An 11,685-nucleotide genomic window follows, 5' to 3' on the forward strand; every position below is an offset into this window, starting at 1 on the left:
TGTTCTTATGTATTTTCAATGGTAGAGTTTCTACACACCATAAATTAAGGTGTGGAGCTCTGCTGTTCCTCGAGTATTAATGTAAAGTACTATTGTTCTTCTATTCAATTCATGCTTATTATTATTCTAAGATATTCATTCACACACAAGAACATGATGAATGTGATGATTATGTGACACTCATCACCATTCTCACTTATGAACGCGTGATTGACAACCACTTCCGATCTACATGAAAACAAGCTAGAGTGTGTATCTCTTGGATTCCTGGTCCACGATGCATGGTTGCCTCTCCTGACAACAGAGCCTTCCATTCTGTGAGATCAGAGTCTTCGTGGTATAAGCTAGAATCAATTGGCAGCATTCTTGAGATCCGGAAAGTCTAAACCTTGTTTGTGGTATTCCGAGTAGGATCTGGGATGGGATGACTGTGACGAGCTTCAAACTCGCGACTGTAGGGCGTAGTGACAGATGCAAAAGGATAGTAAATCCTATTCCTACACGATCGAGAACCAACAGCTGATTAGCCATGCGGGAAACCGTAGATGACCATTTTCACTGAGAGGACGGAAAGTAGCCATTGACAACGGTGACACCCAACATACAGCTTGCCATAGAAAGGAGTATGAAGGATTGGATGAAGGCAGTAGGAAAGCAGAGATTCAGAAGGAACAACGCATCTCCATACGCTTATCTGAAATTCTCACCAATGAATTACATAAGTATCTCTATCTTTATTTTACGTTTTATTTATCTTTTAATTATTAAAACTCTATAACCATTTGAATCCGCCTGACTGAGATTTACAAGGTGACCATAGCTTGCTTCAAGCCGACAATCTCCGTGGGATCGACCCTTCCTCACGTAAGGTTTATTACTTGGACGACCCAGTGCACTTGCTGGTTAGTTGTGCGAAGTTGTGAAGAAGAATTGAGATTATGATAGTGCGTACCAAGTTTTTGGCGCCGTTGCCGAGGATTGTTCGAGTTTGGACAACTGACGGTTCATCTTGTTGCTCAAATTAGGTAATTTTATTTTAATTTTAAGCTTTTTATTTCTTATTTTCGAAAAATACAAAAAAATTTTTTTTCTTCTTTTTCGTTTTTCCCAAAATATATTTCGAAAAATACCAAAAAATTTTAATAAAATCATAAAAACCAAAAATTTGATGTTTCTTGTTTGAGTCTAGTATCAATTTTTAAGTTTGGTGTCAATTGCATATTTTTAATTTTCACTAAAAATTTTCGAAAACTCATGCATGATGTTCTTTATAATCGTCAAGTTGTTCTTGATGATCTTCTTTGTTGATCTTTGCATCTTCTTGTTTTGTGTCTTTTCTTGTTTTTCATACGTATTTTCAATTTGTTAGTGTCTCAACATTAAAAATTTTTAAGTTTGGTGTCTTGCATGTTTTTCTTTTCTTAAAAATTTTCAAAAATAAGTTCTTGGAGTTCACCTTGACATTCAAAGTGTTCTTGCATGCATTGTGTGTTTTGATTCATAATTTTCATGTTTTATGTCAATTTGTTATTTTTCTCTCTCCTCATTAAAAATTCAAAAATAAAAAAATATCTTTCCCTTATTCTTCTCATAAATTTCAAATATTTTAGTTGACTTATTCAAAAACTTTTAAAATTTAGTTGTTTCTTATGAGTCAAGTCAAATTTTTTCAATCTAAAAATCCTATCTTTTCAAAACTTTTTCAAAAATCAAATCTTTTTCATTTTTCTTTTATGATTTTCGAAAATTTTAAAAATGATTTTCAAAATCTTTTTCTTAATTTCATTTCATAATTTCAAAATCTTTACTAACAATTAATGTGATTGATTCAAAAAAAATTTTAAAGTTTGTTACTTGCCTATTAAGAAAGGTTCAATCTTTAAATTTTAGAATCATATCTTTTTGTTTCTTGTTAGTCAAGTAATTAACTTTAATTTTAAAAAATTCAAATATTTTTAATTTCCTTTTAAAATCTTTTTCAAAATAAATTTTAATCATATCTTTTCCAATCATATCTTTTTCAAAAAAGATTTGATTTCAAAAATCTTTTCCAACTTTCTATCCTTTCAAAATGGATTTTCAAATCTTTTTCAACTAACTAATTGACTTTTTGTTTGTTTTAAAATTCTTATCTTTTTCAAAACCTCCTAACTAATTTTCTCTCTCTAATTTTCGAAAATCACCTTCATCTTTTTCAAAATTCTTTTAATTAACTAATTGTTTCAAATTTTAATTTTAATTTTATTTCTTCTCTTAATTTTCGAATTTTAACTAATAATTAAAATAAAAACAAAAATATTTTTCTTCTCTTTTAGTTAGTATTCAAATTCTCTCTCTCTCTCTCTCTCTCTCTCTCTCATCTTTTTCTATTTATTTATTCATTTACTAACACTTCTCTTCATCTCAAAATTCGAACCCTCTCTTCTCCTCTGTGTTCGAATTTTTCTCTTCTCCTTCTTCTATTCTTTTCTTCTTCTACTCACATAAAGGAATCTCTATACTGTGACATAGAGGATTCCTCTTCTTTTCTGTTCTCTTCTTTTTCATATGAGTAGGAGCAAGGACAAGGACATTCTTGTTGAAGCAGATCCTGAACCTGAAAGGACTCTGAAGAAGAAACTAAGAGAAGCTAAAGCACAACAATTCAGAGAAAATCTTACAGAGAATCTCGTAAAAGAAGGAGACATGGCTGAACCCAACAACAATGTAAGGAAGATTGACGTTAGGATTTTTGCTAGTAAAAAATTTTAATAAAATAGTCGTGTTGTAGATATAGATTCTAAACCAACAGAAATCCCTTCGTGCAAACGTTTTGGTTGTCACAAGTAACAAACCCCTTAAAAATTGATAACCGAAGTATTCAAACATCGGGTCGTCTTCTCAAGGAACTGCAGGGAAGTATGTTCTTATTATTGGTTATGGAGATTGTAGATCTGGGGTTTCAAGAATGAGGAACGAATATGACAAATAATTTAAATGGTAATTAAAAATAAATAAATAACTGCAAAATAAACTTTTGGCAAGGTATGAGAAATTGGAAGTCCAGACTTAGTTATCCTTATCAATAACAATGAAAGTTGAATCTTAATTCCACTTAGTTAACCTTTACTAAAGCAAAGAAAAGTCAAGGGACTAATTAGTTTGATCTTCGAATCCTATTTATTTCCTAAGAAAAGGTTGGGATTATTGAAGTTCAGTTCAATTAGCAAAGATAACAGTTATCAATTATGTTGAGATAAGATAACTCCTGAGTTACTAATTTCTTAACCAAACCAAAAAGGGAAAAAGTAAATTTGCTGGAATAAAAATGCCTTCAGATGTAAAGCAACAATAACATAAATTAAAGAAAGCAATCATAAACTGAAATACCTCAAATAGCATTAATAAGATAAATTATAATCTAACATGAAGAGTTCATGAGCTACTTTGGCGACACAAAGTATAGATACGAATAAAAGCAGTAGAATAAAAATATAAAAGGAATATTAAACCTGGGATTGAGAGTCACTCCTAAAACAAAGAGAAATCCTAAATCCTAAGAGAGAGAGGAGAGAACCTCTCTCATAACTAATCTAAATCATGAGAAGTAACTAATTGGCGAGCTCTCCTTGAATGGATGCATTCCCACACTTTATAACCTCTGGTCTATGCCTTTTGGACTTGGATTTGGGCCAAAAAGGGCTTCAAAAATCGCTGGGAGCGTTTTCTACAATTTCTAGTGCGTGGCCTCTGTCACGCGTCCGCGTGGGTTACGCGGTCGCGTCATTCGGAGCTTTTCTTGTCACGCGGTCGCGTCAGTCATGCAGCCGCGTCAGTCATGCGGCCGCGTCGCTGTTGATTCGCGCTTGGCATGCTTCCGCGTCACCCATGCGATTGCGTGGATGCCAGTTTCTTTAGAAACTCCGTTTTGTGCTTTTCTTCCATTTTTGTATGTTTTCTTTTCCATCCTTTAAGTCATTCCTGCCTTAGAAGATCTGAAACTACTCAACACACTAATCACGGCATCGAATGGAAATAAAGGTAATTAAAATAATTAATTTTAAAGCATAGGAAACATGTTTTTCACATACATCACATAATAAGGAAGGAAAAGTAAAACCATGCAATTAATATGAATAAGTGGGTGAAGGATTGAATAAATCACTCAAACTAAGCACAAAATATATCATAAAATATGGGTTTATCAAAGATGCTTGGTGACTTTACTGCACCAAATTCCAACTTACATGGAAGAAGCATCTCAATCCCTGCCATTGGAGCAAACAATTTTGAGCTAAAGCCTCAATTAGTTTCTCTGATGCAACATAATTGCAAGTTTTATGGACTTTCATCAGAAGATCCTTTCCAGTTCTTAACTGAATTCTTGCAGATCTGTGATACTGTTAAGATCAATGGGGTTGATCCCGAGGTCTACATGCTTATGCTTTTCCCTTTTGCTGTAAGAGACAGAGCTAGAATATGGTTGGACTCTCAACCTAAAGATAGCCTGAACTCTTGGGATAAGCTGGTCACGGCTTTCTTAGCCAAGTTCTTTCCTCCTCAAAAGCTGAGCAAGCTTAGAGTGGATGTTCAAACCTTCAGACAGAAAGAAGGTGAGTCCCTCTATGAAGCTTGGGAGAGATACAAGCAACTGACCAAAAAGTGTCCTTCTGACATGCTTTCAGAATGGACCATCTTGGATATATTCTATGATGGTCTATCTGAATTATCTAAGATGTCATTAGACCATTCTGCAGTTGGATCCATTCACCTAAAGAAAACGCCTGCAGAAGCTCAGGAATTCATTGACATGGTTGCAAATAACCAGTTCATGTACACTTCTGAAAGGAATCCTGTGAGTAATGGGATGCCTCAGAGGAAGGAAGTTCTTGAAATTGATGCTCTGAATGCCATATTGGCTCAAAATAAAATGTTGACTCAACAGGTCAACATGATTTCTCAGATTCTGAATGGATTGCAAAATGCATCCAACAGTACTAAAGAAGCATCTTCTGAAGAAGAAGCTTATGATCCTGAGAACCCTGCAATGGCAGAGGTGAACTACATGGGTGAAGCCTATGGAAACACCTATAATCCCTCATGGAGAAATCATCTAAATTTCTCATGGAAGGATCAACAAAAGCCTCAACAAGGCTTTAATAATGGTGGAAGAAACAGGTTTAGCAATAGCAAGACTTTTCCATCATCTTCTCAGCAACAGACAGAAAATTCTGAGCAGAATTCATCAAGCTTAGCAAATATAGTCTCTGATCTATCTAAGGCCACTCTAAGTTTCATGAATGAAACAAGGTCCTCCATTAGAAATTTGGAGGCACAAGTAGGCCAGCTGAGTAAAAGAGTCACTGAAACTCCTCCTAGTACTTTCCCAAGCAATACAGAAGAGAATCCAAAAAGAGTGTGCAAGGCCATAACCTTACTTGGTGTGGCCGAACCCAGAGAGGAGGAGGAGGACGTGAATCCTAGTGAGGAAGACCTCCTAGGACGTTCACTGACCAATAAGGAGTTTTCCTTTGAGGAACCAAAGGAATCTGAGGCTCATCTAGAGACCATAGAGATTCCATTGAACCTCCTTTTATCATTCATGAGCTCTGATGACTATTCATCTTCTGAAGAAGATGAAGACATTGTTCAAGGGCAAGTTGCCCAGTATTTAGGAGCAATCATGAAGCTGAATGCCAAGCTATTTGGTAATGAGACTTGGGAGAATGAGCCTCCATTGCTCATTAATGAACTGAATATCTGGGTTCAGCACACTTTACCTCAAAAGAAATAGGATCCTGGTAAATTCCTAATTCCCTGTAACATAGGCACCATGACCTTTGAGAAGGCTCTGTGTGACCTGGGGTCAGGCATAAACTTAATGCCACTCTCTGTATTGGAGAAACTAGGAATCTTTGAGGTACAGGCTACCAAATTCTCATTAGAGATGGCAGACAAATCCATGAAAAAGGCTTATGGACAAGTAGAGGACGTACTAGTAAAGTTCAAAGGCCTTTACATCCCTGCTGATTTCATAATCCTAGACACTGGGAAGGATGAGGATGAATCCATCATCCTTGGAAGACCCTTCCTAGCCACAGCAAAAGATGTGATTGATGTGGACAGAGGAGAGTTGGTCCTTCAACTGAATGAGGACAACCTTGTGTTTAAAACTCAAAGATCTCCCTTTGTAACCATGGAGAAGAAGCAAGAAAAGCTTCTCTCACTGCAGAGTCAACCAAAGGCCCCACAGTCAAACTCTAAGTTTGGTGTTGGAAGGCCACAACCAAACTCTAAGTTTGGTGTTAAACCCCCACATTCAAACTCTAAGTTTGGTGTTGGGAGGTCCCAACATTGCTCTGATTTTCTGTGAGGCTCCATGAGAGCTCACTGTCAAGCTATTGACATTAAAGAAGCGCTTGTTGGGAGGCAACCCAATGTTATTTAATTATATCTATTTATTTTCCATTGCTATTCTATATTTTCTTTAGGTTGATGATCATGTGAAGTCACAAAAGCAACTAAAAAATAAAAAACAGAATGAAAAATAGCATTAAAAATAGCTCACACTGGAGGAAGAGCTTACTGGCGTTTAACGCCAGAAAGAAGCATCAAGCTGGCGTTAAACGCCAGAAACAAGCACCAAACTGGCGTTTAACGCCAGAACAGAGCATCTACTTGGCATTTAACGCCAAAACAGGGAGAAAAGCTGGCGTTAAACGCCAGAAACAAGCAGCAACCTGGTGTTTAACGCCAGAAGTGCACTGTAGGGCGTTTTGCACGCCTAAAAGGAGCAGGGATGCTAAGTCCTTGACCCCTCAGGATCTGTGGACCTTACAGGATCCCTACCTACCCCACCTCTTCTTCTCTCCTCTTCACACTCTTTCATAACACTCTTTCCCAAATATCCTTCACCAATCACATCCATAACTCTTCCCCAAATACCCCTCACCACTCACATCCATCCACTCTTCCCTATCACCTCTTCACTACTCTTCCCTCCCAAACCCAACCCCTAATACACATTTCTTTTCCCCTTGGCCGACTCACTCACACTTCTCCATCTCCTCTTTTTTCTTCTTCTTCTCCTCCCTTCTTTCTTCTTTTGCTCGAGGATGAGCAAACCTTTTAAGTTTGGTGTGGAAAAAGTATTGCTTTTTTTGTTTTACCATAACCATTTATGGCACCTAAGGCCAGAGAAACCTCTAGAGAGAGGAAAGGGAAGGCAAAAGCTTCCACCTCTGAGTCATGGGAGATGGAGAGATTCATCTCAAAGGTACAACAAGCCCATCACCAAAAAGAGGATGGAGCAAACAAGAGAGCCCACACATGGACCTCAACAAGAGCATGAGGACATTCCTCATCATGAAATCCCTGAGATGCCTCAAGGGATGCACTTTCCTCCACAAAACTATTGGGAGCAAATTAACACCTCCCTAGGAGAATTAAGTTCCAACATGGGACAACTAAGGATGGAGCACCAAGAGCACTCCATCATCCTCCATGAAATTAGAGAAGATCAAAGAGCTATGAGGAAAGAGCAACAAAGGCAAGGAAGAGACATAGAGGAGCTCAAAAACACCATTGGTTCTTCAAGAGGAAGAAGACGCCACCCTCACTAAGGTGGACCCGTTCCTTAATCTCTTTGTTCTTATTTTTCTGTTTTTCGTTTACTATGCTCTATGTTTGTTTATGTTTATGTCTTTGTTACATGATCATAGTATTTAAGTGTCTATGTCTTAAAGTTATGAATGTCCTATGAATCCATCACCTTTCTTAAATGAAAAATGTTCTAATTACAAAAGAACAAGAAGTACATGAATTTCGAATTCATCCTTGAATTAGTTTAATTATTTTGATGTGGTAACAATACTTTTTGTTTTCTGAATGAATGCTTGAACAGTGCATATGTCTTTTGATATTGTTGTTCATGAATGTTAAAATTGTTGGCTCTTGAAAGAATAATGAAAAAGGAGAACTGTTATTGATAATCTAAAAAATCATAAAATTGATTCTTGAAGCAAGAAAAAGCAGTGAATACAAAAGCTTGCAGAAAAAAATGCGAAAAAAAAGAGAAAAAAATTGGCAAAAAAAATAATAATAAAGAAAAAGAAAAAGCAAGCAGAAAAAGCCAATAGCCCTTAAAACCAAAAGTCAAGGGTAATAAAAAGGATCCAAGGCTTTGAGCATCAGTGGATAGGAGGGCCCAAAAGGAATAAAATCCTGGCCTAAGCGGCTAAACCAAGCTGTCCCTAACCATGTGCTTGTGGCGTGAAGGTGTCAAGTGAAAACTTGAGACTGAGCGGTTAAAGTCGAGGTCCAAAGCAAAAAGAAGAGTGTGCTTAAGAACCCTGGACACCTCTAATTGGGGACTCTAGCAAAGCTGAGTCACAATTTGAAAAGGTTCACCCAGTTATGTGTCTGTGGCATTTATGTATCCGGTGGTAATACTGGAAAACAAAGTGCTTAGGGCCACGGCCAAGACTCATAAAGTAGCTGTGTTCAAGAATCAACATACTGAACTAGGAGAATCAATAACACTATCTGAATTCGGAGTTCCTATAGATACCAATCATTCTGAACTTCAAGGGATAAAGTGAGATGCCAAAACTGTTCAAAGGCAAAAAGCTACTGATCCCACTCATCTAATTGGAGCTAAGTTTTATTGATATTTTGGAATTTATAGTATATTCTCTTCTTTTTATCCTATTTTATTTTCAATTGCTTGGGGACAAGCAACAATTTAAGTTTGGTGTTGTGATGAGCGGATAATTTATACGCTTTTTGGCATTGTTTTTACATAGTTTTTAGTATGATTTAGTTAGTTTTTAGTATATTTTTATTAGTTTTTAAATAAAAATCACATTTCTGGACTTTACTATGATTTTGTGTGTTTTTTTGTGATTTCAGGTAATTTCTGGCTGAAATTGAGGGACTTGAGCAAAAATCTGATTCAGAGGCTGAAGAAGGACTGCAGATGCTGTTGGAGTCTGACCTTCCTGCACTCAAAATAGAATTTTTGGAGCTATAGGAGTTCAAATGGTGCGCTCTTAACTGCGTTGGAAAGTAGACATCCAGGGCTTTCCAGCAATATATAATAGTCCATACTTTGCTTGAGTTTAGACGACGCAAACTGGCGTTTAACGCCAGATTTCTGTCATATTCTAGCGTTAAACGCCAGAAACAAGTTACAAACTGGCATTCAACTCCAAGGAAGACCTCTACACGTGAAAGCTTCAATGCTCAGCCCAAGCACACACCAAGTGGGCCCGGAAGTGAATTTCTGCATCATTTACTTAATTCTGTAACCCTAGTAACTAGTTTAGTATAAATAGAACTTTTTACTATTGTACTAGGGGTCTTTTTACCTATTTTTGAATTCATATGCCATTTGGGGAGGCTGGCCTCACGGCCATGCCTAGACCTTGTTCTTATGTATTTTCAACGGTAGAGTTTCTACACACCATAGATTAAGGTGTGGAGCTCTGCTGTTCCTCGAGTATTAATGCAAAGTACTATTGTTCTTCTATTCAATTCATGCTTATTCTTATTCTAAGATATTCATTCGCACATAAGAACATGATGAATGTGATGATTATGTGACACTCATCACCATTCTCACTTATGAACGCGTGATTGACAACCACTTCCGTTCTACATGAAAACAAGCTAGAGTGTGTATCTCTTGGATTCCTGGTCTACGATGTATGGTTGCCTCTCTTGACAACAGAGCCTTCCATTCCGTGAGATCAGAGTCTTCATGGTATAAGCTAGAATCAATTGGCAGCATTCTTGAGATCCGGAAAGTCTAAACCTTGTCTGTGGTATTCCGAGTAGGATCTGGGATGGGATGACTGTGACGAGCTTCAAAATCGCGACTGTAGGGCGTAGTGACAGACGCAAAAGGATAGTAAATCCTATTCCTACACGATCGAGAACCAACAGCTGATTAGCCATGCGGGAAACCGTAGATGACCATTTTCACTGAGAGGACGGGAAGCAGCCATTGATAACGGTGACACCCAACATACGGCTTGCCATAGAAAGGAGTATGAAGGATTGGATGAAGGCAGTAGGAAAGCAGAGATTCAGAAGGAACAACGCATCTCCATACGCTTATCTGAAATTCTCACCAATGAATTACATAAGTATCTCTATCTTTATTTTACGTTTTATTTATCTTTTAATTATTAAAACTCTATAACCATTTGAATCTGTCTGACTGAGATTTACAAGGTGATCATAGCTTGCTTCAAGCTGACAATCGCCATGGGATCGACCCTTACTCACGTAAGGTTTATTACTAGGATGACCCAGTGCACTTGCTGGTTAGTTGTGCGAAGTTATGAAGAAGAATTGAGATTATGATAGTGCGTACCAAGTTTTTGGCGCCATTGAGATCACAATTTCGTGCACCAGTATGATAAAGATTCTCAAAGGGAGTAACATTACCAAGAACAGAAGAAGGGAGTCTATTGATAACATGAACAGCAGTAAGAACAGCTTCCAAGTACGCTCAGGACACGAAGAAGAAAGAAGCATTGCACGGACGGAGTTAAGAATGTGATGGTGTTTGCGTTCAGCTCTGCCATTTTGTTGAGACGTACCAGGACAAGAAAACTCAGATAAAGTACGCTGTTCTACAAGAAAGGTTAAGAAATCACGGTATTCCATAGCATTATCACGTCAAAAAACCTTAATGACCTTGGAAAACTGAGTTTTAATCATAGTAGCAAAGTTGATATAGATCTGAGGTAACTCATGGTGATTAGTCATCAAATAAACCCAAGTAAAACGTGAATAATCATCAATAAAAACAACAAAGTATCGAGCGCCGCCCATATAAGTAGTAGGAGCGGGGCCCCAAACATCAGAGTGAATGAGATAAAAAAGAGGGCAAGCAAGAGAGGAATTATTGTGAAAAGATAAAGCTGGTTGTTTGGCAGTTTTACAAGAAATGCAATCAAAAGATTTATTTGGAACCTAACCCAAAACACCTTGAGACACGAGAGGATGCAGTTTTTCTAAGGAGGTGTGGGCAAGACGTTGATGCCATAAGTGAAGGATAGAAGGAGAAGAAGCAGCACAGAGATTTGGTACATGAGGAATATGAAGATTCTCGAGTTCAAACAACCTTCCGACCTTACGTCCAGTCCCGATGATTTGTCCCGTCCGAGGATCCTGAACATGACAACCAGAAATGGAAAAAGTGACATCAAAACCAAGATCAACAAGTTGACCAACAGAAATAAGATTAAAGTTTAATTTGGGAATATAATAAGTATCAGGAAGATTAAGAGTCGACTGGGAGATAGAACCCTTGTGTGTTGCATGCAAGAGGGAACCATTTGTAGTATTGACAGAAGGTCCATTTGTTGTGGTAGACAGAGATGAGAAAATATTATGCAACGGAGACATGTGATTAAAGCAACCCGAGTCAAAATACCATTTAGAATTACCTGGAGGGGTCGAAAAAGTAGCAGGGGTATTACCAGAAAGGGAGAGAAGATGCTGAAGAAGAGACGCAATATCAAATAGAGAGACAGGAGACCGGTTGAAAGGTGCAAAGGTGGTAGATTCAGTAGTAGCAGCAACAGCAGAAGCAGGCTCAGGACGTGGTGGACGAGTAGGACAGGTAGTAATCAAATGTCCCGAGAGCTTGCAATAACGGCAGAAAAACTGTGAACAATGGTAGCTAATATGACA

At 37.6% G+C, this 11,685-nt stretch overlaps 1 non-coding gene across 1 annotated transcript; it reads right to left on the reverse strand.

Annotated features, from left to right (window-relative positions):
- Positions 1-4,552: 4,552 nt before the first annotated feature.
- Positions 4,553-4,660, reverse strand: LOC112739234 (small nucleolar RNA R71). Its single transcript, XR_003170170.1, has one exon. It is a non-coding gene; the product is annotated as a small nucleolar RNA R71 (small nucleolar RNA).
- Positions 4,661-11,685: the final 7,025 nt, after the last annotated feature.

This window comes from Arachis hypogaea, chromosome 13 (assembly GCF_003086295.3).
Source record: "Arachis hypogaea cultivar Tifrunner chromosome 13, arahy.Tifrunner.gnm2.J5K5, whole genome shotgun sequence".
NCBI classification, from domain to species: Eukaryota; Viridiplantae; Streptophyta; class Magnoliopsida; order Fabales; family Fabaceae; genus Arachis; species Arachis hypogaea.